At 40.6% G+C, this 26,140-nt stretch overlaps 32 non-coding genes and 2 pseudogenes across 32 annotated transcripts; all 34 read left to right on the top strand.

Annotated features, from left to right (window-relative positions):
• The first annotated feature begins 13,994 nt into the window (after positions 1-13,994).
• Positions 13,995-14,110, top strand: LOC127920963 (uncharacterized; annotated as a pseudogene).
• A 241-nt stretch (positions 14,111-14,351) lies between these two features.
• LOC127920958 (5S ribosomal RNA) lies at positions 14,352-14,470 on the top strand. Its single transcript, XR_008107998.1, has one exon. It is a non-coding gene; the product is annotated as a 5S ribosomal RNA (ribosomal RNA).
• A 234-nt stretch (positions 14,471-14,704) lies between these two features.
• LOC127920964 (uncharacterized) lies at positions 14,705-14,813 on the top strand (annotated as a pseudogene).
• A 233-nt stretch (positions 14,814-15,046) lies between these two features.
• LOC127920957 (5S ribosomal RNA) lies at positions 15,047-15,165 on the top strand. Its single transcript, XR_008107997.1, has one exon. It is a non-coding gene; the product is annotated as a 5S ribosomal RNA (ribosomal RNA).
• Positions 15,166-15,397: 232 nt separating this feature from the next.
• On the top strand, positions 15,398-15,516 carry LOC127920953 (5S ribosomal RNA). Its single transcript, XR_008107992.1, has one exon. It is a non-coding gene; the product is annotated as a 5S ribosomal RNA (ribosomal RNA).
• A 538-nt stretch (positions 15,517-16,054) lies between these two features.
• On the top strand, positions 16,055-16,173 carry LOC127920952 (5S ribosomal RNA). Its single transcript, XR_008107991.1, has one exon. It is a non-coding gene; the product is annotated as a 5S ribosomal RNA (ribosomal RNA).
• Positions 16,174-16,407: 234 nt separating this feature from the next.
• Positions 16,408-16,526, top strand: LOC127920951 (5S ribosomal RNA). Its single transcript, XR_008107990.1, has one exon. It is a non-coding gene; the product is annotated as a 5S ribosomal RNA (ribosomal RNA).
• A 233-nt stretch (positions 16,527-16,759) lies between these two features.
• Positions 16,760-16,878, top strand: LOC127920950 (5S ribosomal RNA). The gene has a single exon (XR_008107989.1). It is a non-coding gene; the product is annotated as a 5S ribosomal RNA (ribosomal RNA).
• A 233-nt stretch (positions 16,879-17,111) lies between these two features.
• On the top strand, positions 17,112-17,230 carry LOC127920949 (5S ribosomal RNA). Its single transcript, XR_008107988.1, has one exon. It is a non-coding gene; the product is annotated as a 5S ribosomal RNA (ribosomal RNA).
• A 233-nt stretch (positions 17,231-17,463) lies between these two features.
• On the top strand, positions 17,464-17,582 carry LOC127920947 (5S ribosomal RNA). The gene has a single exon (XR_008107986.1). It is a non-coding gene; the product is annotated as a 5S ribosomal RNA (ribosomal RNA).
• Positions 17,583-17,816: 234 nt separating this feature from the next.
• LOC127920946 (5S ribosomal RNA) lies at positions 17,817-17,935 on the top strand. The gene has a single exon (XR_008107985.1). It is a non-coding gene; the product is annotated as a 5S ribosomal RNA (ribosomal RNA).
• Positions 17,936-18,168: 233 nt separating this feature from the next.
• LOC127920945 (5S ribosomal RNA) lies at positions 18,169-18,287 on the top strand. The gene has a single exon (XR_008107984.1). It is a non-coding gene; the product is annotated as a 5S ribosomal RNA (ribosomal RNA).
• Positions 18,288-18,521: 234 nt separating this feature from the next.
• LOC127920944 (5S ribosomal RNA) lies at positions 18,522-18,640 on the top strand. Its single transcript, XR_008107983.1, has one exon. It is a non-coding gene; the product is annotated as a 5S ribosomal RNA (ribosomal RNA).
• Positions 18,641-18,873: 233 nt separating this feature from the next.
• Positions 18,874-18,992, top strand: LOC127920943 (5S ribosomal RNA). Its single transcript, XR_008107982.1, has one exon. It is a non-coding gene; the product is annotated as a 5S ribosomal RNA (ribosomal RNA).
• A 233-nt stretch (positions 18,993-19,225) lies between these two features.
• Positions 19,226-19,344, top strand: LOC127920942 (5S ribosomal RNA). The gene has a single exon (XR_008107981.1). It is a non-coding gene; the product is annotated as a 5S ribosomal RNA (ribosomal RNA).
• Positions 19,345-19,578: 234 nt separating this feature from the next.
• LOC127920941 (5S ribosomal RNA) lies at positions 19,579-19,697 on the top strand. The gene has a single exon (XR_008107980.1). It is a non-coding gene; the product is annotated as a 5S ribosomal RNA (ribosomal RNA).
• A 233-nt stretch (positions 19,698-19,930) lies between these two features.
• LOC127920940 (5S ribosomal RNA) lies at positions 19,931-20,049 on the top strand. Its single transcript, XR_008107979.1, has one exon. It is a non-coding gene; the product is annotated as a 5S ribosomal RNA (ribosomal RNA).
• Positions 20,050-20,282: 233 nt separating this feature from the next.
• On the top strand, positions 20,283-20,401 carry LOC127920939 (5S ribosomal RNA). Its single transcript, XR_008107978.1, has one exon. It is a non-coding gene; the product is annotated as a 5S ribosomal RNA (ribosomal RNA).
• A 234-nt stretch (positions 20,402-20,635) lies between these two features.
• On the top strand, positions 20,636-20,754 carry LOC127920938 (5S ribosomal RNA). Its single transcript, XR_008107977.1, has one exon. It is a non-coding gene; the product is annotated as a 5S ribosomal RNA (ribosomal RNA).
• Positions 20,755-20,987: 233 nt separating this feature from the next.
• LOC127920936 (5S ribosomal RNA) lies at positions 20,988-21,106 on the top strand. Its single transcript, XR_008107975.1, has one exon. It is a non-coding gene; the product is annotated as a 5S ribosomal RNA (ribosomal RNA).
• Positions 21,107-21,343: 237 nt separating this feature from the next.
• Positions 21,344-21,462, top strand: LOC127920935 (5S ribosomal RNA). Its single transcript, XR_008107974.1, has one exon. It is a non-coding gene; the product is annotated as a 5S ribosomal RNA (ribosomal RNA).
• Positions 21,463-21,695: 233 nt separating this feature from the next.
• Positions 21,696-21,814, top strand: LOC127920934 (5S ribosomal RNA). Its single transcript, XR_008107973.1, has one exon. It is a non-coding gene; the product is annotated as a 5S ribosomal RNA (ribosomal RNA).
• A 233-nt stretch (positions 21,815-22,047) lies between these two features.
• LOC127920933 (5S ribosomal RNA) lies at positions 22,048-22,166 on the top strand. The gene has a single exon (XR_008107972.1). It is a non-coding gene; the product is annotated as a 5S ribosomal RNA (ribosomal RNA).
• Positions 22,167-22,400: 234 nt separating this feature from the next.
• Positions 22,401-22,519, top strand: LOC127920932 (5S ribosomal RNA). The gene has a single exon (XR_008107971.1). It is a non-coding gene; the product is annotated as a 5S ribosomal RNA (ribosomal RNA).
• Positions 22,520-22,752: 233 nt separating this feature from the next.
• On the top strand, positions 22,753-22,871 carry LOC127920931 (5S ribosomal RNA). Its single transcript, XR_008107970.1, has one exon. It is a non-coding gene; the product is annotated as a 5S ribosomal RNA (ribosomal RNA).
• Positions 22,872-23,104: 233 nt separating this feature from the next.
• Positions 23,105-23,223, top strand: LOC127920930 (5S ribosomal RNA). The gene has a single exon (XR_008107969.1). It is a non-coding gene; the product is annotated as a 5S ribosomal RNA (ribosomal RNA).
• A 234-nt stretch (positions 23,224-23,457) lies between these two features.
• On the top strand, positions 23,458-23,576 carry LOC127920929 (5S ribosomal RNA). Its single transcript, XR_008107968.1, has one exon. It is a non-coding gene; the product is annotated as a 5S ribosomal RNA (ribosomal RNA).
• A 234-nt stretch (positions 23,577-23,810) lies between these two features.
• On the top strand, positions 23,811-23,929 carry LOC127920928 (5S ribosomal RNA). Its single transcript, XR_008107967.1, has one exon. It is a non-coding gene; the product is annotated as a 5S ribosomal RNA (ribosomal RNA).
• Positions 23,930-24,162: 233 nt separating this feature from the next.
• LOC127920927 (5S ribosomal RNA) lies at positions 24,163-24,281 on the top strand. The gene has a single exon (XR_008107966.1). It is a non-coding gene; the product is annotated as a 5S ribosomal RNA (ribosomal RNA).
• Positions 24,282-24,516: 235 nt separating this feature from the next.
• On the top strand, positions 24,517-24,635 carry LOC127920966 (5S ribosomal RNA). Its single transcript, XR_008108000.1, has one exon. It is a non-coding gene; the product is annotated as a 5S ribosomal RNA (ribosomal RNA).
• Positions 24,636-24,869: 234 nt separating this feature from the next.
• Positions 24,870-24,988, top strand: LOC127920959 (5S ribosomal RNA). The gene has a single exon (XR_008107999.1). It is a non-coding gene; the product is annotated as a 5S ribosomal RNA (ribosomal RNA).
• Positions 24,989-25,222: 234 nt separating this feature from the next.
• Positions 25,223-25,341, top strand: LOC127920948 (5S ribosomal RNA). The gene has a single exon (XR_008107987.1). It is a non-coding gene; the product is annotated as a 5S ribosomal RNA (ribosomal RNA).
• A 234-nt stretch (positions 25,342-25,575) lies between these two features.
• On the top strand, positions 25,576-25,694 carry LOC127920937 (5S ribosomal RNA). Its single transcript, XR_008107976.1, has one exon. It is a non-coding gene; the product is annotated as a 5S ribosomal RNA (ribosomal RNA).
• Positions 25,695-25,928: 234 nt separating this feature from the next.
• LOC127920926 (5S ribosomal RNA) lies at positions 25,929-26,047 on the top strand. Its single transcript, XR_008107965.1, has one exon. It is a non-coding gene; the product is annotated as a 5S ribosomal RNA (ribosomal RNA).
• Positions 26,048-26,140: the final 93 nt, after the last annotated feature.

Below are 26,140 nucleotides of genomic sequence, written 5' to 3'. Positions count from 1 at the left end.
ATCTACTGTCTCTATTATATTATGACAGATGTACTGTCTCTATTATATTTTGAAAGACCAGCTAGATCTACTGTCTCTATTATATTATGACAGACCAGCTAGATCTACTGTCTCTATTATATTATTACAGATCTACTGTCTCTATTATATTTTGACAGACCAGCTAGATCTACTGTCTCTATTATATTATGACAGACCAGCTAGAACTACTGTCTCTGTTATATTTTGACAGACCAGCTTGATCTATTGTCTCTATTATATTATGACAGACCAGCTAGATCTACTGTCTCTATTATATTATGACAGATCTACTGTCTCTATTATATTTTGACAGACCAGCTAGATCTACTGTCTCTATTATATTATGACAGACCAGCTATATCTACTGTCTCTATTATATTATGACAGACCAGCTAGATCTACTGTCGCTATTATATTATGACAGACCAGCTAGATCTACTGTCTCTATTGTATGACATACCAGCTAGATCTACTGTCTCTAAAATATTATGACAGACCAGGTAGATCTACTGTATCTATTGTATTATCACAGACCAGCTAGATCTACTGTCTCTATTATATTTTGACAGACCAGCTTGATCTACTGTCTCTAATATATTATGACAGACCAGCTAGATCTACTGTCTCTGTTATACTTTGATAGACCAGCTAGATCTACTGTCTCTATTATATTATGACAGACCAGCTAGATCTATTGTCGCTATTATATTATGAAAGACCAGCTAGATCTACTGTCTCCATTGTATTATGACAGATCTACTGTCTCTATTATATTTTGAAAGACCAGCTAGATCTACTGTCTCTATTATATTATGACAGACCAGCTAGATCTACTGTCTCTATTATATTATGACAGATCTACTGTCTCTATATTTTGACAGACCAGCTTGATCTACTGTCTCTATTATATTATGACAGACCAGGTAGATCTACTGTCTCTATTGTATTATGACAGATCAGCTAGATCTACTGTCTCTATTATATTATGACAGACCAGCTAGATCTACTGTCTCTATTATATTATGAAAGACCAGCTAGATCTACTGTCTCTATTATATTTTGACAGACCAGCTAGATCTACTGTCTCTATTGTATTATGACAGATCAGCTAGATCTACTGTCTATAATATATTATGACAGACCAGCTAGATCTACTGTCTCTATAATATTATGACAGACCAGCTAGATCTACTGTCTCTATTATATTTTGACATACCAGCTAGATCTACTGTCTCTATTATATTATGACAGACCAGCTAGATCTACTGTCGCTATTATATTATGAAAGACCAGCTAGATCTATTGTATGACATACCAGCTAGATCTACTGTCTCTATTATATTATGACAGACCAGCTAGATCTACTGTCTCTATTATATTATGACAGACCAGCTAGAACTACTGTCTCTGTTATGTTTTGACAGACCAGCTTGATCTATTGTCTCTATTATATTATGACAGACCAGCTAGATCTACTGTCTCTATTATATTATGACAGATCTACTGTCTCTATTATATTTTGACAGACCAGCTAGATCTACTGTCTCTATTATATTATGACAGACCAGCTAGATCTACTGTCTCTATTATATTATGACATACCAGCTAGATCTACTGTCTCTATTATATTATGACAGACCAGCTAGATCTACTGTCTCTATTATATTATGACAGACCAGCTAGAACTACTGTCTCTGTTATTATTTGACAGACCAGCTTGATATACTGTCTCTATTATATTATTAGACCAGCTAGATCTACTGTCTCTATATTATGACAGACCAGCTAGAACTACTGTCTCTGTTATATTTTGACAGACCAGCTCTATCTACTGTCTCATATTATGACAGACCAGCTTGATCTACTGTCTCATATTATGACAGACCAGCTAGATCTACTGTCTCTATTATATTATGACAGACCAGCTAGATCTACTGTCTCTATTGTATTACATACCAGCTAGATCTACTCTCTATTATATTATGACAGACCAGCTAGATCTACTGTCTCTGTTATATTTTGAAAGACCAGCTTGATCTACTGTCTCTGTTATATTATGACAGACCAGCTAGATCTACTGTCGCTATTATATTATGAAAGACCAGCTAGATCTATTGTATGACATACCAGCTAGATCTACTGTCTCTATTATATTATGACAGATGTACTGTCTCTATTATATTTTGAAAGACCAGCTAGATCTACTGTCTCTATTATATTATGACAGACCAGCTAGATCTACTGTCTCTATTATATTATGACAGACCAGCTAGAACTACTGTCTCTGTTATATTTTGACAGACCAGCTTGATCTATTGTCTCTATTATATTATGACAGACCAGCTAGATCTACTGTCTCTATTATATTATGACAGATCTACTGTCTCTATTATATTTTGACAGACCAGCTAGATCTACTGTCTCTATTATATTATGACAGACCAGCTAGAACTACTGTCTCTGTTATATTTTGACAGACCAGCTTGATCTATTGTCTCTATTATATTTTGACAGACCAGCTAGATCTACTGTCTCTATTATATTATGACAGACCAGCTAGAACTACTGTCTCTGTTATATTTTGACAGACCAGATTGATCTATTGTCTCTATTATATTATGACAGACCAGGTAGATCTACTGTCTCTATTGTATTATCCCAGACCAGCAAGATCTGCTGCCTCTATTGTATTATGACAGACCAGCTAGATCTACTGTCTCTATTGTATTATGACAGATCAGCTTGATATACTGTCTCTATTATATTATGTCAGACCAGCTAGATCTACTGTCTCTATTATATTTTGACAGACCAGCTTGATCTACTGTCTCTATTGTATTATCACAGACCAGCTAGATCTACTGTCTCTATTATATTTTGACAGACCAGCTTGATCTACTGTCTCTAATATATTATGACAGACCAGCTAGATCTACTGTCTCTATTATATTATGACAGACCAGCTAGAACTACTGTCTCTGTTATACTTTGATAGACCAGCTAGATCTACTGTCTCTATTATATTATGACAGACCAGCTAGATCTATTGTCGCTATTATATTATGAAAGACCAGCTAGATCTACTGTCTCCATTGTATGACATACCAGCTAGATCTACTGTCTCTATTATATTATGACAGATCTACTGTCTCTATTATATTTTGAAAGACCAGCTAGATCTACTGTCTCTATTATATTTTGACAGACCAGCTTGATCTACTGTCTCTATTATATTATGACAGACCAGGTAGATCTACTGTCTCTATTGTATTATGACAGATCAGCTAGATCTACTGTCTCTATTATATTATGACAGACCAGCTAGATCTACTGTCTCTATTATATTTTGACAGACCAGCTAGATCTACTGTCTCTATTGTATTATGACAGACCAGCTTGATATACTGTCTCTATTATATTATCAGACCAGCTAGATCTACTGTCTCTATATTATGACAGACCAGCTAGAACTACTGTCTCTGTTATATTTTGACAGACCAGCTCTATCTACTGTCTCATATTATGACAGACCAGCTTGATCTACTGTCTCATATTATGACAGACCAGCTAGATCTACTGTCTCTATTATATTATGACAGACCAGCTAGATCTACTGTCTCTATTATATTTTGACAGACCAGCTAGATCTACTGTCTCTATTGTATTATGACAGATCAGCTAGATCTACTGTCTATAATATATTATGACAGACCAGCTAGATCTACTGTCTCTATAATATTATGACAGACCAGCTAGATCTACTGTCTCTATTGTATGACACACCAGCTAGATCTACTGTCTCTATTATATTATGACAGACCAGCTAGATCTACTGTCGCTATTATATTATGAAAGACCAGCTAGATCTATTGTATGACATACCAGCTAGATCTACTGTCTCTATTATATTATGACAGATGTACTGTCTCTATTATATTTTGAAAGACCAGCTAGATCTACTGTCTCTATTATATTATGACAGACCAGCTAGATCTACTGTCTCTATTATATTATGACAGATCTACTGTCTCTATTATATTTTGACAGACCAGCTAGATCTACTGTCTCTATTATATTATGACAGACCAGCTAGAACTACTGTCTCTGTTATATTTTGACAGACCAGCTTGATCTATTGTCTCTATTATATTATGACAGACCAGCTAGATCTACTGTCTCTATTATATTATGACATATCTACTGTCTCTATTATATTTTGACAGACCAGCTAGAACTACTGTCTCTGTTATATTTTGACAGACCAGATTGATCTATTGTCTCTATTATAGTATGACAGACCAGGTAGATCTACTGTCTCTATTGTATTATCCCAGACCAGCAAGATCTGCTGCCTCTATTGTATTATGACAGACCAGCTAGATCTACTGTCTCTATTGTATTATGACAGATCAGCTTGATATACTGTCTCTATTATATTATGTCAGACCAGCTAGATCTACTGTCTCTATTATATTTTGACAGACCAGCTTGATCTACTGTCTCTATTGTATTATCACAGACCAGCTAGATCTACTGTCTCTATTATATTTTGACAGACCAGCTTGATCTACTGTCTCTAATATATTATGACAGACCAGCTAGATCTACTGTCTCTATTATATTATGACAGACCAGCTAGAACTACTGTCTCTGTTATACTTTGATAGACCAGCTAGATCTACTGTCTCTATTATATTATGACAGACCAGCTAGATCTATTGTCGCTATTATATTATGAAAGACCAGCTAGATCTACTGTCTCCATTGTATGACATACCAGCTAGATCTACTGTCTCTATTATATTATGACAGATCTACTGTCTCTATTATATTTTGAAAGACCAGCTAGATCTACTGTCTCTATTATATTATGACAGACCAGCTAGATCTACTGTCTCTATTATATTATGACAGACCAGCTAGAACTACTGTCTCTGTTATACTTTGATAGACCAGCTAGATCTACTGTCTCTATTATATTATGACAGACCAGCTAGATCTATTGTCGCTATTATATTATGAAAGACCAGCTAGATCTACTGTCTCCATTGTATGACATACCAGCTAGATCTACTGTCTCTATTATATTATGACAGATCTACTGTCTCTATTGTATTTTGAAAGACCAGCTAGATCTACTGTCTCTATTATATTATGACAGACCAGCTAGATCTACTGTCTCTATTATATTATGACAGATCTACTGTCTCTATTATATTTTGACAGACCAGCTAGATCTACTGTCTCTATTATATTTTGACAGACCAGCTTGATCTACTGTCTCTATTATATTATGACAGACCAGGTAGATCTACTGTCTCTATTGTATTATGACAGATCAGCTAGATCTACTGTCTCTATTATATTATGACAGACCAGCTAGATCTACTGTCTCTATTATATTATGAAAGACCAGCTAGATCTACTGTCTCTATTATATTTTGACAGACCAGCTAGATCTACTGTCTCTATTGTATTATGACAGATCAGCTAGATCTACTGTCTATAATATATTATGACAGACCAGCTAGATCTACTGTCTCTATAATATTATGACAGACCAGCTAGATCTACTGTCTCTATTGTATGACACACCAGCTAGATCTACTGTCTCTATTATATTATGACAGACCAGCTAGATCTACTGTCTCTATTATATTATGACAGATGTACTGTCTCTATTATATTTTGAAAGACCAGCTAGATCTACTGTCTCTATTATATTATGACAGACCAGCTAGATCTACTGTCTCTATTATATTATTACAGATCTACTGTCTCTATTATATTTTGACAGACCAGCTAGATCTACTGTCTCTATTATATTATGACAGACCAGCTAGAACTACTGTCTCTGTTATATTTTGACAGACCAGCTTGATCTATTGTCTCTATTATATTATGACAGACCAGCTAGATCTACTGTCTCTATTATATTATGACAGATCTACTGTCTCTATTATATTTTGACAGACCAGCTAGATCTACTGTCTCTATTATATTATGACAGGACAGCTAGAACTACTGTCTCTGTTATATTTTGACAGACCAGCTTGATCTATTGTCTCTATTATATTATGACAGACCAGGTAGATCTACTGTCTCTATTGTATTATCCCAGACCAGCAAGATCTGCTGTCTCTATTGTATTATGACAGACCAGCTAGATCTACTGTCTCTATTGTATTATGACAGACCAGCTAGATCTACTGTCTCTATTGTATTATGACAGATCAGCTTGATATACTGTCTCTATTATATTATCACAGACCAGCTAGATCTACTGTCTCTATTATATTTTGACAGACCAGCTTGATCTACTGTCTCTAATATATTATGACAGACCAGCTAGATCTACTGTCTCTATTATATTATGACAGACCAGCTAGAACTACTGTCTCTGTTATACTTTGATAGACCAGCTAGATCTACTGTCTCTATTATATTATGACAGACCAGCTAGATCTATTGTCGCTATTATATTATGAAAGACCAGCTCGATCTATTGTATGACATACCAGCTAGATCTACGGTCTCTAAAATATTATGACAGACCAGGTAGATCTACTGTCTCTATTGTATTATGACAGACCAGCTAGATCTACTGTCTCTATTATATTATGACAGACCAGCTAGATCTACTCTCTATTATATTTTGACAGACCAGGTAGATCTACTGTCTCTGTTATATTATGACAGACCAGCTAGATCTACTGTCTCTGTTATATTTTGACAGACCAGCTTGATCTACTGTCTCTATTGTATTATCACAGACCAGCTAGATCTACTGTCTCTATTATATTTTGACAGACCAGCTTGATCTACTGTCTCTAATATATTATGACAGACCAGCTAGATCTACTGTCTCTATTATATTATGACAGACCAGCTAGAACTACTGTCTCTGTTATACTTGATAGACCAGCTAGATCTACTGTCTCTATTATATTATGACAGACCAGCTAGATCTATTGTCGCTATTATATTATGATAATATAATAATAATAATATATGCCATTTAGCAGACGCTTTTATCCAAAGCGACTTACAGTCATGTGTGCATACATTCTACGTATGGGTGGTCCCGGGATCGAACCCACTACCCTGGCGTTACAAGCGCCATGCTCTACCAACTGAGCTACAGGACCACTTTTATGAAAGACCAGCTAGATCTACTGTCTCCATTGTATGACATACCAGCTAGATCTACTGTCTCTATTATATTATGACAGATCTACTGTCTCTATTATATTATGACAGACCAGCTAGATCTACTGTCTCTATTATATTTTGACAGACCAGCTAGATCTACTGTCTCTATTGTATTATGACAGATCAGCTAGATCTACTGTCTATAATATATTATGACAGACCAGCTAGATCTACTGTCTCTATAATATTATGACAGACCAGCTAGATCTACTGTCTCTATTGTATGACACACCAGCTAGATCTACTGTCTCTATTATATTATGACAGACCAGCTAGATCTACTGTCGCTATTATATTATGAAAGACCAGCTAGATCTATTGTATGACATACCAGCTAGATCTACTGTCTCTATTATATTATGACAGATGTACTGTCTCTATTATATTTTGAAAGACCAGCTAGATCTACTGTCTCTATTATATTATGACAGACCAGCTAGATCTACTGTCTCTATTATATTATGACAGATCTACTGTCTCTATTATATTTTGACAGACCAGCTAGATTTACTGTCTCTATTATATTATGACAGACCAGCTAGAACTACTGTCTCTGTTATATTTTGACAGACCAGCTTGATCTATTGTCTCTATTATATTATGACAGACCAGCTAGATCTACTGTCTCTATTATATTATGACAGATCTACTGTCTCTATTATATTTTGACAGACCAGCTAGATCTACTGTCTCTATTATATTATGACAGACCAGCTAGAACTACTGTCTCTGTTATATTTTGACAGACCAGATTGATCTATTGTCTCTATTATAGTATGACAGACCAGGTAGATCTACTGTCTCTATTGTATTATCCCAGACCAGCAAGATCTGCTGCCTCTATTGTATTATGACAGACCAGCTAGATCTACTGTCTCTATTGTATTATGACAGATCAGCTTGATATACTGTCTCTATTATATTATGTCAGACCAGCTAGATCTACTGTCTCTATTATATTTTGACAGACCAGCTTGATCTACTGTCTCTATTGTATTATCACAGACCAGCTAGATCTACTGTCTCTATTATATTTTGACAGACCAGCTTGATCTACTGTCTCTAATATATTATGACAGACCAGCTAGATCTACTGTCTCTATTATATTATGACAGACCAGCTAGAACTACTGTCTCTGTTATACTTTGATAGACCAGCTAGATCTACTGTCTCTATTATATTATGACAGACCAGCTAGATCTATTGTCGCTATTATATTATGAAAGACCAGCTAGATCTACTGTCTCCATTGTATGACATACCAGCTAGATCTACTGTCTCTATTATATTATGACAGATCTAATGTCTCTATTATATTTTGAAAGACCAGCTAGATCTACTGTCTCTATTATATTATGACAGACCAGCTAGATCTACTGTCTCTATTATATTATGACAGACCAGCTAGAACTACTGTCTCTGTTATACTTTGATAGACCAGCTAGATCTACTGTCTCTATTATATTATGACAGACCAGCTAGATCTATTGTCGCTATTATATTATGAAAGACCAGCTAGATCTACTGTCTCCATTGTATGACATACCAGCTAGATCTACTGTCTCTATTATATTATGACAGATCTACTGTCTCTATTGTATTTTGAAAGACCAGCTAGATCTACTGTCTCTATTATATTATGACAGACCAGCTAGATCTACTGTCTCTATTATATTATGACAGATCTACTGTCTCTATTATATTTTGACAGACCAGCTAGATCTACTGTCTCTATTATATTTTGACAGACCAGCTTGATCTACTGTCTCTATTATATTATGACAGACCAGGTAGATCTACTGTCTCTATTGTATTATGACAGATCAGCTAGATCTACTGTCTCTATTATATTATGACAGACCAGCTAGATCTACTGTCTCTATTATATTATGAAAGACCAGCTAGATCTACTGTCTCTATTATATTTTGACAGACCAGCTAGATCTACTGTCTCTATTGTATTATGACAGATCAGCTAGATCTACTGTCTATAATATATTATGACAGACCAGCTAGATCTACTGTCTCTATAATATTATGACAGACCAGCTAGATCTACTGTCTCTATTGTATGACACACCAGCTAGATCTACTGTCTCTATTATATTATGACAGACCAGCTAGATCTACTGTCTCTATTATATTATGACAGATGTACTGTCTCTATTATATTTTGAAAGACCAGCTAGATCTACTGTCTCTATTATATTATGACAGACCAGCTAGATCTACTGTCTCTATTATATTATTACAGATCTACTGTCTCTATTATATTTTGACAGACCAGCTAGATCTACTGTCTCTATTATATTATGACAGACCAGCTAGAACTACTGTCTCTGTTATATTTTGACAGACCAGCTTGATCTATTGTCTCTATTATATTATGACAGACCAGCTAGATCTACTGTCTCTATTATATTATGACAGATCTACTGTCTCTATTATATTTTGACAGACCAGCTAGATCTACTGTCTCTATTATATTATGACAGGACAGCTAGAACTACTGTCTCTGTTATATTTTGACAGACCAGCTTGATCTATTGTCTCTATTATATTATGACAGACCAGGTAGATCTACTGTCTCTATTGTATTATCCCAGACCAGCAAGATCTGCTGTCTCTATTGTATTATGACAGACCAGCTAGATCTACTGTCTCTATTGTATTATGACAGACCAGCTAGATCTACTGTCTCTATTGTATTATGACAGATCAGCTTGATATACTGTCTCTATTATATTATCACAGACCAGCTAGATCTACTGTCTCTATTATATTATGACAGACCAGCTAGAACTACTGTCTCTGTTATACTTTGATAGACCAGCTAGATCTACTGTCTCTATTATATTATGACAGACCAGCTAGATCTATTGTCGCTATTATATTATGAAAGACCAGCTAGATCTACTGTCTCCATTGTATGACATACCAGCTAGATCTACTGTCTCTATTATATTATGACAGATCTACTGTCTCTATTATATTTTGAAAGACCAGCTAGATCTACTGTCTCTATTATATTATGACAGACCAGCTAGATCTACTGTCTCTATTATATTTTGACAGATCTACTGTCTCTATTATATTTTGACAGACCAGCTAGATCTACTGTCTCTATTATATTTTGACAGACCAGCTTGATCTACTGTCTCTATTATATTATGACAGACCAGGTAGATCTACTGTCTCTATTGTATTATGACAGATCAGCTAGATCTACTGTCTCTATTATATTATGACAGACCAGCTAGATCTACTGTCTCTATTATATTATGAAAGACCAGCTAGATCTACTGTCTCTATTATATTTTGACAGACCAGCTAGATCTACTGTCTCTATTGTATTATGACAGATCAGCTAGATCTACTGTCTATAATATATTATGACAGACCAGCTAGATCTACTGTCTCTATAATATTATGACAGACCAGCTAGATCTACTGTCTCTATTGTATGACACACCAGCTAGATCTACTGTCTCTATTATATTATGACAGACCAGCTAGATCTACTGTCGCTATTATATTATGAAAGACCAGCTAGATCTAGTGTATGACATACCAGCTAGATCTACTGTCTCTATTATATTATGACAGATGTACTGTCTCTATTATATTTTGAAAGACCAGCTAGATCTACTGTCTCCATTGTATGACATACCAGCTAGATCTACTGTCTCTATTATATTATGACAGATCTACTGTCTCTATTATATTTTGAAAGACCAGCTAGATCTACTGTCTCTATTATATTATGACAGACCAGCTAGATCTACTGTCTCTATTATATTATGACAGATCTACTGTCTCTATTATATTTTGACAGACCAGCTAGATCTACTGTCTCTATTATATTTTGACAGACCAGCTTGATCTACTGTCTCTATTATATTATGACAGACCAGGTAGATCTACTGTCTCTATTGTATTATGACAGATCAGCTAGATCTACTGTCTCTATTGTATTATGACAGATCAGCTAGATCTACTGTCTATAATATATTATGACAGACCAGCTAGATCTACTGTCTCTATAATATTATGACAGACCAGCTAGATCTACTGTCTCTATTGTATGACACACCAGCTAGATCTACTGTCTCTATTATATTATGACAGACCAGCTAGATCTACTGTCGCTATTATATTATGAAAGACCAGCTAGATCTATTGTATGACATACCAGCTAGATCTACTGTCTCTATTATATTATGACAGATGTACTGTCTCTATTATATTTTGAAAGACCAGCTAGATCTACTGTCTCTATTATATTATGACAGGACAGCTAGAACTACTGTCTCTGTTATATTTTGACAGACCAGCTTGATCTATTGTCTCTATTATATTATGACAGACCAGGTAGATCTACTGTCTCTATTGTATTATCCCAGACCAGCAAGATCTGCTGTCTCTATTGTATTATGACAGACCAGCTAGATCTACTGTCTCTATTGTATTATGACAGACCAGCTAGATCTACATTTACATTTACATTTAAGTCATTTAGCAGACGCTCTTATCCAGAGCGGCTTACAAATTGGTGCATACACCTTATGACATCCAGTGGAACAGCCACTTGCATCTAAATCTTTTTTTTGGGGGAGAAGGGGGGTGAGAAGGATTACTTACCCTTACTTACCCTATCCTAGGTGTTCCTTGAAGAGGTGGGGTTTCAGGTGTCTCCGGAAGGTGGTGATTGACTCCGCTGTCCTGGCGTCGTGAGGGAGTTTGTTCCACCATTGGGGGCCAGAGCAGCGAACAGTTTTGACTGGGCTGAGCGGGAACTGTACTTCCTCAGTGGTAGGGAGGCGAGCAGGCCAGAGGTGGATGAACGCAGTGCCCTTGTTTGGGTGTAGGGCCTGATCAGAGCCTGGAGGTACTGAGGTGCCGTTCCCCTCACAGCTCCGTAGGCAAGCACCATGGTCTTGTAGCGGATGCGAGCTTCAACTGGAAGCCAGTGGAGAGAGCGGAGGAGCGGGGTGACGTGAGAGAACTTGGGAAGGTTGAACACCAGACGGGCTGCGGCGTTCTGGATGAGTTGTAGGGGTTTAATGGCACAGGCAGGGGGCCCAGCCAACAGCGAGTTGCAGTAATCAAGACGGGAGATGACAAGTGCCTGGATTAGGACCTGCGCCGCTTCCTGTGTGAGGCAGGGTCGTACTCTGCGCGGATGTTGTAGAGCATGAACCTACAGGAACGGGACACCGCCTTGATGTTAGTTGAGAACGCCAGGGTGTTGTCCAGGATCACGCCAAGGTTCTTAGCGCTCTGGGAGGAGGACACAATGGAGTTGTCAACCGTGATGGCGAGATCATGGAACGGGCAGTCCTTCCCGGGAGGAAGAGGAGCTCCGTCTTGCTGAGGTTCAGCTTGAGGTGGTGATCCGTCATCCACACTGATATGTCTGCCAGACATGCAGAGATGCGATTCGCCACCTGGTCATCAGAAGGGGGAAAGGAGAAGATTAATTGTGTGTCGTCTGCATAGCAATGATAGGAGAGACCATGTGAGGTTATGACAGAGCCAAGTGACTTGGTGTATAGCGAGAATAAGAGAGGGCCTAGAACAGAGCCCTGGGGACACCAGTGGTGAGAGCGCGTGGTGAGGAGACAGATTCTCGCCACGCCACCTGGTAGGAGCGACCTGTCAGGTAGGACGCAATCCAAGCGTGGGCCGCGCCGGAGATGCCCAACTCGGAGAGGGTGGAGAGGAGGATCTGATGGTTCACAGTATCGAAGGCAGCCGATAGGTCTAGAAGGATGAGAGCAGAGGAGAGAGAGTTAGCTTTAGCAGTGCGGAGCGCCTCCGTGATACAGAGAAGAGCAGTCTCAGTTGAATGACTAGTCTTGAAACCTGACTGATTTGGATCAAGAAGGTCATTCTGAGAGAGATAGCGGTAGAGCTGGCCAAGGACGGCACGCTCAAGAGTTTTGGAGAGAAAAGAGAGAAGGGATACTGGTCTGTAGTTGTTGACATCGGAGGGATCGAGTGTAGGTTTTTTCAGAAGGGGGTGCAACTCTCGCTCTCTTGAAGACGGGAGGGACGTAGCCAGCGGTCAGGGATGAGTTGATGAGCGAGGTGAGGTAAGGGAGAAGGTCTCCGGAAATGGTCTGGAGAAGAGAGGAGGGGATAGGGTCAAGCGGGCAGGTTGTTGGGCGGCCGGCCGTCACAAGACGCGAGATTTCATCTGGAGAGAGAGGGAGAAAGAGGTCAGAGCATAGGGTAGGGCAGTGTGGGCAGAACCAGCAGTGTCGTTTGACTTAGCAAACGAGGATCGGATGTCATCGACCTTCTTTTCAAAATGGTTGACGAAGTCATCTGCAGAGAGGGAGGAGGGAGGGGGGAGGATTCAGGAGGGAGGAGAAGGTGGCAAAGAGCTTCCTAGGGTTAGAGGCAGATGCTTGGAATTTAGAGTGGTAGAAAGTGGCTTTAGCAGCAGAGACAGAGGAGGAAAATGTAGAGAGGAGGGAGTGAAAGGATGCCAGGTCCGCAGGGAGGCGAGTTTTCCTCCATTTCCGCTCGGCTGCCCGGCTGTTTCTTCCCACAAGGCGGAAATATGTGCCCTCGCTTTGAAATAAGTAAGCAAGATTAGTTTGTATTTCATCCAACAATCTGTGCTACAAATTATGGCTGCAGTATATGCAATTTCTTCCACTTTTTGACTGACACAAAGATACATGGTGAAAATGCAACAGCTGTTAATCACACTCACTTTGACTTTATATAGTGCACCAAGAGATAGTTTCTCGCTTACCACACCGGCCTGAGTACGCCTGATCTCGTCTGATCTCAGAAGCTAAGCAGGGTCGGGCCTGGTTAGTACTTGGATGGGAGACCGCCTGGGAATACCATGTGTTGTAAGCTTTTTGTCAACTCTTTGTCTGTTTCTTCCCACAAGGCGGAAATATGTGCCCTCGCTTTGAAATAAGTAAGCAAGATTAGTTTGTATTTCATCCAACAATCTGTGCTACAAATTATGGCTGCAGTATATGCAATTTCTTCCACTTTTTGACTGACACAAAGATACTTATCTACATGGTGAAAATGCAACAGCTGTTAATCACACTCACTTTGACTTTATATAGTGCACCAAGAGATAGTTTCTGCTTACGACCACACCGGCCTGAGTACGCCTGATCTCGTCTGATCTCAGAAGCTAAGCAGGGTCGGGCCTGGTTAGTACTTGGATGGGAGACCGCCTGGGAATACCAGGTGTTGTAGACGCTTTTGTCAACTCTTTGTCTGTTTCTTCCCACAAGGCGGAAATATGTGCCCTCGCTTGAAATAAGTAAGCAAGATTAGTTTGTATTTCATCCAACAATCTGTGCTACAAATTATGGCTGCAGTATATGCAATTTCTTCCACTTTTTGACTGACACAAAGATACATGGTGAAAATGCAACAGCTGTTAATCACACTCACTTTGACTTTATATAGTGCACCAAGAGATAGTTTCTCGCCTCTGACCACACCGGCCTGATCTCGTCTGATCTCAGAAGCTAAGCAGGGTCGGGCCTGGTTAGTACTTGGATGGGAGACCGCCTGGGAATACCAGGTGTTGTAAGCTTTTGTCAACTCTTTGTCTGTTTCTTCCCACAAGGCGGAAATATGTGCCCTCGCTTTGAAATAAGTAAGCAAGATTAGTTTGTATTTCATCCAACAATCTGTGCTACAAATTATGGCTGCAGTATATGCAATTTCTTCCACTTTTTGACTGACACAAAGATACATGGTGAAAATGCAACAGCTGTTAATCACACTCACTTTGACTTTATATAGTGCACCAAGAGATAGTTTCTCGCTTACGACCACACCGGCCTGAGTACGCCTGATCTCGTCTGATCTCAGAAGCTAAGCAGGGTCGGGCCTGGTTATTACTTGGATGGGAGACCGCCTGGGAATACCAGGTGTTGTAAGCTTTTGTCAACTCTTTGTCTGTTTCTTCCCACAAGGCGGAAATATGTGCCCTCGCTTTGAAATAAGTAAGCAAGATTAGTTTGTATTTCATCCAACAATCTGTGCTACAAATTATGGCTGCAGTATATGCAATTTCTTCCACTTTTGACTGACACAAAGATACATGGTGAAAATGCAACAGCTGTTAATCACACTCACTTTGACTTTATATAGTGCACCAAGAGATAGTTTCTCGCTTACGACCACACCGGCCTGAGTACGCCTGATCTCGTCTGATCTCAGAAGCTAAGCAGGGTCGGGCCTGGTTAGTACTTGGATGGGAGACCGCCTGGGAATACCAGGTGTTGTAAGCTTTTGTCAACTCTTTGTCTGTTTCTTCCCACAAGGCGGAAATATGTGCCCTCGCTTTGAAATAAGTAAGCAAGATTAGTTTTTATTTCTAGCCAACAATCTGACAAATTATGCTCAGATATTTTTCTTCCACTTTTGACTGACAAGCTGTTAATCACACTCACTTTGACTTTATATAGTGGCCAAGAGATAGTTTCTCCTTTAGACCACACCGTGATCTCTGGTGTCTGATCTCAGAAGCTAAGCAGGGTCGGGCCTGGTTAGTACTTGGATGGGAGACCCTGGGAATACCAGGTGTTGTAAGCTTTTTGTCAACTCTTTGTCTGTTTCTTCCCACAAGGCGGAAATATGTGCCCTCGCTTTGAAATAAGTAAGCAAGATTAGTTTGTATTTCATCCAACAATCTGTGCTACAAATTATGGCTGCAGTATATGCAATTTCTTCCACTTTTTGACTGACACAAAGATACATGGTGAAAATGCAACAGCTGTTAATCACACTCACTTTGACTTTATATAGTGCACCAAGAGATAGTTTCTCGCTTACGACCACACCGGCCTGAGTACGCCTGATCTCGTCTGATCTCAGAAGCTAAGCAGGGTCGGGCCTGGTTAGTACTTGGATGGGAGACCGCCTGGGAATACCAGGTGTTGTAAGCTTTTTGTCAACTCTTTGTCTGTTTCTTCCCACAAGGCGGAAATATGTGCCCTCGCTTTGAAATAAGTAAGCAAGATTAGTTTGTATTTCATCCAACAATCTGTGCTACAAATTATGGCTGCAGTATATGCAATTTCTTCCACTTTTTGACTGACACAAAGATACATGGTGAAAATGCAACAGCTGTTAATCACACTCACTTTGACTTTATATAGTGCACCAAGAGATAGTTTCTCGCTTACGACCACACCGGCCTGAGTACGCCTGATCTCGTCTGATCTCAGAAGCTAAGCAGGGTCGGGCCTGGTTAGTACTTGGATGGGAGACCGCCTGGGAATACCAGGTGTTGTAAGCTTTTGTCAACTCTTTGTCCGTTTCTTCCCACAAGGCGGAAATATGTGCCCTCGCTTTGAAATAAGTAAGCAAGATTAGTTTGTATTTCATCCAACAATCTGTGCTACAAATTATGGCTGCAGTATATGCAATTTCTTCCACTTTTTGACTGACACAAAGATACATGGTGAAAATGCAACAGCTGTTAATCACACTCACTTTGACTTTATATAGTGCACCAAGAGATAGTTTCTCGCTTACGACCACACCGGCCTGAGTACGCCTGATCTCGTCTGATCTCAGAAGCTAAGCAGGGTCGGGCCTGGTTAGTACTTGGATGGGAGACCGCCTGGGAATACCAGGTGTTGTAAGCTTTTGTCAACTCTTTGTCCGTTTCTTCCCACAAGGCGGAAATATGTGCCCTCGCTTTGAAATAAGTAAGCAAGATTAGTTTGTATTTCATCCAACAATCTGTGCTACAAATTATGGCTGCAGTATATGCAATTTCTTCCACTTTTTGACTGACACAAAGATACATGGTGAAAATGCAACAGCTGTTAATCACACTCACTTTGACTTTATATAGTGCACCAAGAGATAGTTTCTCGCTTACGACCACACCGGCCTGAGTACGCCTGATCTCGTCTGATCTCAGAAGCTAAGCAGGGTCGGGCCTGGTTAGTACTTGGATGGGAGACCGCCTGGGAATACCAGGTGTTGTAAGCTTTTGTCAACTCTTTGTCCGTTTCTTCCCACAAGGCGGAAATATGTGCCCTCGCTTTGAAATAAGTAAGCAAGATTAGTTTGTATTTCATCCAACAATCTGTGCTACAAATTATGGCTGCAGTATATGCAATTTCTTCCACTTTTTGACTGACACAAAGATACATGGTGAAAATGCAACAGCTGTTAATCACACTCACTTTGACTTTATATAGTGCACCAAGAGATAGTTTCTCGCTTACGACCACACCGGCCTGAGTACGCCTGATCTCGTCTGATCTCAGAAGCTAAGCAGGGTCGGGCCTGGTTAGTACTTGGATGGGAGACCGCCTGGGAATACCAGGTGTTGTAAGCTTTTTGTCAACTCTTTGTCCGTTTCTTCCCACAAGGCGGAAATATGTGCCCTCGCTTTGAAATAAGTAAGCAAGATTAGTTTGTATTTCATCCAACAATCTGTGCTACAAATTATGGCTGCAGTATATGCAATTTCTTCCACTTTTTGACTGACACAAAGATACATGGTGAAAATGCAACAGCTGTTAATCACACTCACTTTGACTTTATATAGTGCACCAAGAGATAGTTTCTCGCTTACGACCACACCGGCCTGAGTACGCCTGATCTCGTCTGATCTCAGAAGCTAAGCAGGGTCGGGCCTGGTTAGTACTTGGATGGGAGACCGCCTGGGAATACCAGGTGTTGTAAGCTTTTGTCAACTCTTTGTCCGTTTCTTCCCACAAGGCGGAAATATGTGCCCTCGCTTTGAAATAAGTAAGCAAGATTAGTTTGTATTTCATCCAACAATCTGTGCTACAAATTATGGCTGCAGTATATGCAATTTCTTCCACTTTTTGACTGACACAAAGATACATGGTGAAAATGCAACAGCTGTTAATCACACTCACTTTGACTTTATATAGTGCACCAAGAGATAGTTTCTCGCTTACGACCACACCGGCCTGAGTACGCCTGATCTCGTCTGATCTCAGAAGCTAAGCAGGGTCGGGCCTGGTTAGTACTTGGATGGGAGACCGCCTGGGAATACCAGGTGTTGTAAGCTTTTTGTCAACTCTTTGTCCGTTTCTTCCCACAAGGCGGAAATATGTGCCCTCGCTTTGAAATAAGTAAGCAAGATTAGTTTGTATTTCATCCAACAATCTGTGCTACAAATTATGGCTGCAGTATATGCAATTTCTTCCACTTTTTGACTGACACAAAGATACATGGTGAAAATGCAACAGCTGTTAATCACACTCACTTTGACTTTATATAGTGCACCAAGAGATAGTTTCTCGCTTACGACCACACCGGCCTGAGTACGCCTGATCTCGTCTGATCTCAGAAGCTAAGCAGGGTCGGGCCTGGTTAGTACTTGGATGGGAGACCGCCTGGGAATACCAGGTGTTGTAAGCTTTTGTCAACTCTTTGTCCGTTTCTTCCCACAAGGCGGAAATATGTGCCCTCGCTTTGAAATAAGTAAGCAAGATTAGTTTGTATTTCATCCAACAATCTGTGCTACAAATTATGGCTGCAGTATATGCAATTTCTTCCACTTTTTGACTGACACAAAGATACATGGTGAAAATGCAACAGCTGTTAATCACACTCACTTTGACTTTATATAGTGCACCAAGAGATAGTTTCTCGCTTACGACCACACCGGCCTGAGTACGCCTGATCTCGTCTGATCTCAGAAGCTAAGCAGGGTCGGGCCTGGTTAGTACTTGGATGGGAGACCGCCTGGGAATACCAGGTGTTGTAAGCTTTTGTCAACTCTTTGTCCGTTTCTTCCCACAAGGCGGAAATATGTGCCCTCGCTTTGAAATAAGTAAGCAAGATTAGTTTGTATTTCATCCAACAATCTGTGCTACAAATTATGGCTGCAGTATATGCAATTTCTTCCACTTTTTGACTGACACAAAGATACATGGTGAAAATGCAACAGCTGTTAATCACACTCACTTTGACTTTATATAGTGCACCAAGAGATAGTTTCTCGCTTACGACCACACCGGCCTGAGTACGCCTGATCTCGTCTGATCTCAGAAGCTAAGCAGGGTCGGGCCTGGTTAGTACTTGGATGGGAGACCGCCTGGGAATACCAGGTGTTGTAAGCTTTTTGTCAACTCTTTGTCCGTTTCTTCCCACAAGGCGGAAATATGTGCCCTCGCTTTGAAATAAGTAAGCAAGATTAGTTTGTATTTCATCCAACAATCTGTGCTACAAATTATGGCTGCAGTATATGCAATTTCTTCCACTTTTTGACTGACACAAAGATACATGGTGAAAATGCAACAGCTGTTAATCACACTCACTTTGACTTTATATAGTGCACCAAGAGATAGTTTCTCGCTTACGACCACACCGGCCTGAGTACGCCTGATCTCGTCTGATCTCAGAAGCTAAGCAGGGTCGGGCCTGGTTAGTACTTGGATGGGAGACCGCCTGGGAATACCAGGTGTTGTAAGCTTTTGTCAACTCTTTGTCCGTTTCTTCCCACAAGGCGGAAATATGTGCCCTCGCTTTGAAATAAGTAAGCAAGATTAGTTTGTATTTCATCCAACAATCTGTGCTACAAATTATGGCTGCAGTATATGCAATTTCTTCCACTTTTTGACTGACACAAAGATACATGGTGAAAATGCAACAGCTGTTAATCACACTCACTTTGACTTTATATAGTGCACCAAGAGATAGTTTCTCGCTTACGACCACACCGGCCTGAGTACGCCTGATCTCGTCTGATCTCAGAAGCTAAGCAGGGTCGGGCCTGGTTAGTACTTGGATGGGAGACCGCCTGGGAATACCAGGTGTTGTAAGCTTTTGTCAACTCTTTGTCCGTTTCTTCCCACAAGGCGGAAATATGTGCCCTCGCTTTGAAATAAGTAAGCAAGATTAGTTTGTATTTCATCCAACAATCTGTGCTACAAATTATGGCTGCAGTATATGCAATTTCTTCCACTTTTTGACTGACACAAAGATACATGGTGAAAATGCAACAGCTGTTAATCACACTCACTTTGACTTTATATAGTGCACCAAGAGATAGTTTCTCGCTTACGACCACACCGGCCTGAGTACGCCTGATCTCGTCTGATCTCAGAAGCTAAGCAGGGTCGGGCCTGGTTAGTACTTGGATGGGAGACCGCCTGGGAATACCAGGTGTTGTAAGCTTTTTGTCAACTCTTTGTCCGTTTCTTCCCACAAGGCGGAAATATGTGCCCTCGCTTTGAAATAAGTAAGCAAGATTAGTTTGTATTTCATCCAACAATCTGTGCTACAAATTATGGCTGCAGTATATGCAATTTCTTCCACTTTTTGACTGACACAAAGATACATGGTGAAAATGCAACAGCTGTTAATCACACTCACTTTGACTTTATATAGTGCACCAAGAGATAGTTTCTCGCTTACGACCACACCGGCCTGAGTACGCCTGATCTCGTCTGATCTCAGAAGCTAAGCAGGGTCGGGCCTGGTTAGTACTTGGATGGGAGACCGCCTGGGAATACCAGGTGTTGTAAGCTTTTGTCAACTCTTTGTCCGTTTCTTCCCACAAGGCGGAAATATGTGCCCTCGCTTTGAAATAAGTAAGCAAGATTAGTTTGTATTTCATCCAACAATCTGTGCTACAAATTATGGCTGCAGTATATGCAATTTCTTCCACTTTTTGACTGACACAAAGATACATGGTGAAAATGCAACAGCTGTTAATCACACTCACTTTGACTTTATATAGTGCACCAAGAGATAGTTTCTCGCTTACGACCACACCGGCCTGAGTACGCCTGATCTCGTCTGATCTCAGAAGCTAAGCAGGGTCGGGCCTGGTTAGTACTTGGATGGGAGACCGCCTGGGAATACCAGGTGTTGTAAGCTTTTTGTCAACTCTTTGTCCGTTTCTTCCCACAAGGCGGAAATATGTGCCCTCGCTTTGAAATAAGTAAGCAAGATTAGTTTGTATTTCATCCAACAATCTGTGCTACAAATTATGGCTGCAGTATATGCAATTTCTTCCACTTTTGACTGACACAAAGATACATACATGGTGAAAATGCAACAGCTGTTAATCACACTCACTTTGACTTTATATAGTGCACCAAGAGATAGTTTCTCGCTTACGACCACACCGGCCTGAGTACGCCTGATCTCGTCTGATCTCAGAAGCTAAGCAGGGTCGGGCCTGGTTAGTACTTGGATGGGAGACCGCCTGGGAATACCAGGTGTTGTAAGCTTTTTGTCAACTCTTTGTCCGTTTCTTCCCACAAGGCGGAAATATGTGCCCTCGCTTTGAAATAAGTAAGCAAGATTAGTTTGTATTTCATCCAACAATCTGTGCTACAAATTATGGCTGCAGTATATGCAATTTCTTCCACTTTTGACTGACACAAAGATACATGGTGAAAATGCAACAGCTGTTAATCACACTCACTTTGACTTTATATAGTGCACCAAGAGATAGTTTCTCGCTTACGACCACACCGGCCTGAGTACGCCTGATCTCGTCTGATCTCAGAAGCTAAGCAGGGTCGGGCCTGGTTAGTACTTGGATGGGAGACCGCCTGGGAATACCAGGTGTTGTAAGCTTTTGTCAACTCTTTGTCCGTTTCTTCCCACAAGGCGGAAATATGTGCCCTCGCTTTGAAATAAGTAAGCAAGATTAGTTTGTATTTCATCCAACAATCTGTGCTACAAATTATGGCTGCAGTATATGCAATTTCTTCCACTTTTTGACTGACACAAAGATACATGGTGAAAATGCAACAGCTGTTAATCACACTCACTTTGACTTTATATAGTGCACCAAGAGATAGTTTCTCGCTTACGACCACACCGGCCTGAGTACGCCTGATCTCGTCTGATCTCAGAAGCTAAGCAGGGTCGGGCCTGGTTAGTACTTGGATGGGAGACCGCCTGGGAATACCAGGTGTTGTAAGCTTTTTGTCAACTCTTTGTCCGTTTCTTCCCACAAGGCGGAAATATGTGCCCTCGCTTTGAAATAAGTAAGCAAGATTAGTTTGTATTTCATCCAACAATCTGTGCTACAAATTATGGCTGCAGTATATGCAATTTCTTCCACTTTTTGACTGACACAAAGATACATGGTGAAAATGCAACAGCTGTTAATCACACTCACTTTGACTTTATATAGTGCACCAAGAGATAGTTTCTCGCTTACGACCACACCGGCCTGAGTACGCCTGATCTCGTCTGATCTCAGAAGCTAAGCAGGGTCGGGCCTGGTTAGTACTTGGATGGGAGACCGCCTGGGAATACCAGGTGTTGTAAGCTTTTGTCAACTCTTTGTCCGTTTCTTCCCACAAGGCGGAAATATGTGCCCTCGCTTTGAAATAAGTAAGCAAGATTAGTTTGTATTTCATCCAACAATCTGTGCTACAAATTATGGCTGCAGTATATGCAATTTCTTCCACTTTTTGACTGACACAAAGATACATGGTGAAAATGCAACAGCTGTTAATCACACTCACTTTGACTTTATATAGTGCACCAAGAGATAGTTTCTCGCTTACGACCACACCGGCCTGAGTACGCCTGATCTCGTCTGATCTCAGAAGCTAAGCAGGGTCGGGCCTGGTTAGTACTTGGATGGGAGACCGCCTGGGAATACCAGGTGTTGTAAGCTTTTGTCAACTCTTTGTCCGTTTCTTCCCACAAGGCGGAAATATGTGCCCTCGCTTTGAAATAAGTAAGCAAGATTAGTTTGTATTTCATCCAACAATCTGTGCTACAAATTATGGCTGCAGTATATGCAATTTCTTCCACTTTTTGACTGACACAAAGATACATGGTGAAAATGCAACAGCTGTTAATCACACTCACTTTGACTTTATATAGTGCACCAAGAGATAGTTTCTCGCTTACGACCACACCGGCCTGAGTACGCCTGATCTCGTCTGATCTCAGAAGCTAAGCAGGGTCGGGCCTGGTTAGTACTTGGATGGGAGACCGCCTGGGAATACCAGGTGTTGTAAGCTTTTTGTCAACTCTTTGTCCGTTTCTTCCCACAAGGCGGAAATATGTGCCCTCGCTTTGAAATAAGTAAGCAAGATTAGTTTGTATTTCATCCAACAATCTGTGCTACAAATTATGGCTGCAGTATATGCAATTTCTTCCACTTTTTGACTGACACAAAGATACATGGTGAAAATGCAACAGCTGTTAATCACACTCACTTTGACTTTATATAGTGCACCAAGAGATAGTTTCTCGCTTACGACCACACCGGCCTGAGTACGCCTGATCTCGTCTGATCTCAGAAGCTAAGCAGGGTCGGGCCTGGTTAGTACTTGGATGGGAGACCGCCTGGGAATACCAGGTGTTGTAAGCTTTTTGTCAACTCTTTGTCCGTTTCTTCCCACAAGGCGGAAATATGTGCCCTCGCTTTGAAATAAGTAAGCAAGATTAGTTTGTATTTCATCCAACAATCTGTGCTACAAATTATGGCTGCAGTATATGCAATTTCTTCCACTTTTTGACTGACACAAAGATACATGGTGAAAATGCAACAGCTGTTAATCACACTCACTTTGACTTTATATAGTGCACCAAGAGATAGTTTCTCGCTTACGACCACACCGGCCTGAGTACGCCTGATCTCGTCTGATCTCAGAAGCTAAGCAGGGTCGGGCCTGGTTAGTACTTGGATGGGAGACCGCCTGGGAATACCAGGTGTTGTAAGCTTTTGTCAACTCTTTGTCCGTTTCTTCCCACAAGGCGGAAATATGTGCCCTCGCTTTGAAATAAGTAAGCAAGATTAGTTTGTATTTCATCCAACAATCTGTGCTACAAATTATGGCTGCAGTATATGCAATTTCTTCCACTTTTTGACTGACACAAAGATACATGGTGAAAATGCAACAGCTGTTAATCACACTCACTTTGACTTTATATAGTGCACCAAGAGATAGTTTCTCGCTTACGACCACACCGGCCTGAGTACGCCTGATCTCGTCTGATCTCAGAAGCTAAGCAGGGTCGGGCCTGGTTAGTACTTGGATGGGAGACCGCCTGGGAATACCAGGTGTTGTAAGCTTTTTGTCAACTCTTTGTCCGTTTCTTCCCACAAGGCGGAAATATGTGCCCCTCGCTTTGAAATAAGTAAGCAAGATTAGTTTGTATTTCATCCAACAATCTGTGCTACAAATTATGGCTGCAGTATATGCAATTTCTTCCACTTTTTGACTGACACAAAGATACATGGTGAAAATGCAACAGCTGTTAATCACACTCACTTTGACTTTATATAGTGCACCAAGAGATAGTTTCTCGCTTACGACCACACCGGCCTGAGTACGCCTGATCTCGTCTGATCTCAGAAGCTAAGCAGGGTCGGGCCTGGTTAGTACTTGGATGGGAGACCGCCTGGGAATACCAGGTGTTGTAAGCTTTTTGTCAACTCTTTGTCCGTTTCTTCCCACAAGGCGGAAATATGTGCCCTCGCTTTGAAATAAGTAAGCAAGATTAGTTTGTATTTCATCCAACAATCTGTGCTACAAATTATGGCTGCAGTATATGCAATTTCTTCCACTTTTTGACTGACACAAAGATACATGGTGAAAATGCAACAGCTGTTAATCACACTCACTTTGACTTTATATAGTGCACCAAGAGATAGTTTCTCGCTTACGACCACACCGGCCTGAGTACGCCTGATCTCGTCTGATCTCAGAAGCTAAGCAGGGTCGGGCCTGGTTAGTACTTGGATGGGAGACCGCCTGGGAATACCAGGTGTTGTAAGCTTTTTGTCAACTCTTTGTCCGTTTCTTCCCACAAGGCGGAAATATGTGCCCTCGCTTTGAAATAAGTAAGCAAGATTAGTTTGTATTTCATCCAACAATCTGTGCTACAAATTATGGCTGCAGTATATGCAATTTCTTCCACTTTTTGACTGACACAAAGATACATGGTGAAAATGCAACAGCTGTTAATCACACTCACTTTGACTTTATATAGTGCACCAAGAGATAGTTTCTCGCTTACGACCACACCGGCCTGAGTACGCCTGATCTCGTCTGATCTCAGAAGCTAAGCAGGGTCGGGCCTGGTTAGTACTTGGATGGGAGACCGCCTGGGAATACCAGGTGTTGTAAGCTTTTTGTCAACTCTTTGTCCGTTTCTTCCCACAAGGCGGAAATATGTGCCCTCGCTTTGAAATAAGTAAGCAAGATTAGTTTGTATTTCATCCAACAATCTGTGCTACAAATTATGGCTGCAGTATATGCAATTTCTTCCACTTTTTGACTGACACAAAGATACATGGTGAAAATGCAACAGCTGTTAATCACACTCACTTTGACTTTATATAGTGCACCAAGAGATAGTTTCTCGCTTACGACCACACCGGCCTGAGTACGCCTGATCTCGTCTGATCTCAGAAGCTAAGCAGGGTCGGGCCTGGTTAGTACTTGGATGGGAGACCGCCTGGGAATACCAGGTGTTGTAAGCTTTTTGTCAACTCTTTGTCCGTTTCTTCCCACAAGGCGGAAATATGTGCCCTCGCTTTGAAATAAGTAAGCAAGATTAGTTTGTATTTCATCCAACAATCTGTGCTACAAATTATGGCTGCAGTATATGCAATTTCTTCCACTTTTTGACTGACACAAAGATACATGGTGAAAATGCAACAGCTGTTAATCACACTCACTTTGACTTTATATAGTGCACCAAGAGATAGTTTCTCGCTTACGACCACACCGGCCTGAGTACGCCTGATCTCGTCTGATCTCAGAAGCTAAGCAGGGTCGGGCCTGGTTAGTACTTGGATGGGAGACCGCCTGGGAATACCAGGTGTTGTAAGCTTTTTGTCAACTCTTTGTCCGTTTCTTCCCACAAGGCGGAAATATGTGCCCTCGCTTTGAAATAAGTAAGCAAGATTAGTTTGTATTTCATCCA

This window comes from Oncorhynchus keta, unplaced genomic scaffold, assembly GCF_023373465.1.
Source record: "Oncorhynchus keta strain PuntledgeMale-10-30-2019 unplaced genomic scaffold, Oket_V2 Un_contig_21265_pilon_pilon, whole genome shotgun sequence".
Taxonomy (NCBI): domain Eukaryota; kingdom Metazoa; phylum Chordata; class Actinopteri; order Salmoniformes; family Salmonidae; genus Oncorhynchus; species Oncorhynchus keta.
The sequence above is the reverse complement of the archived record's forward strand: the minus strand, read 5'-3'. Positions and strand labels throughout refer to the sequence as shown.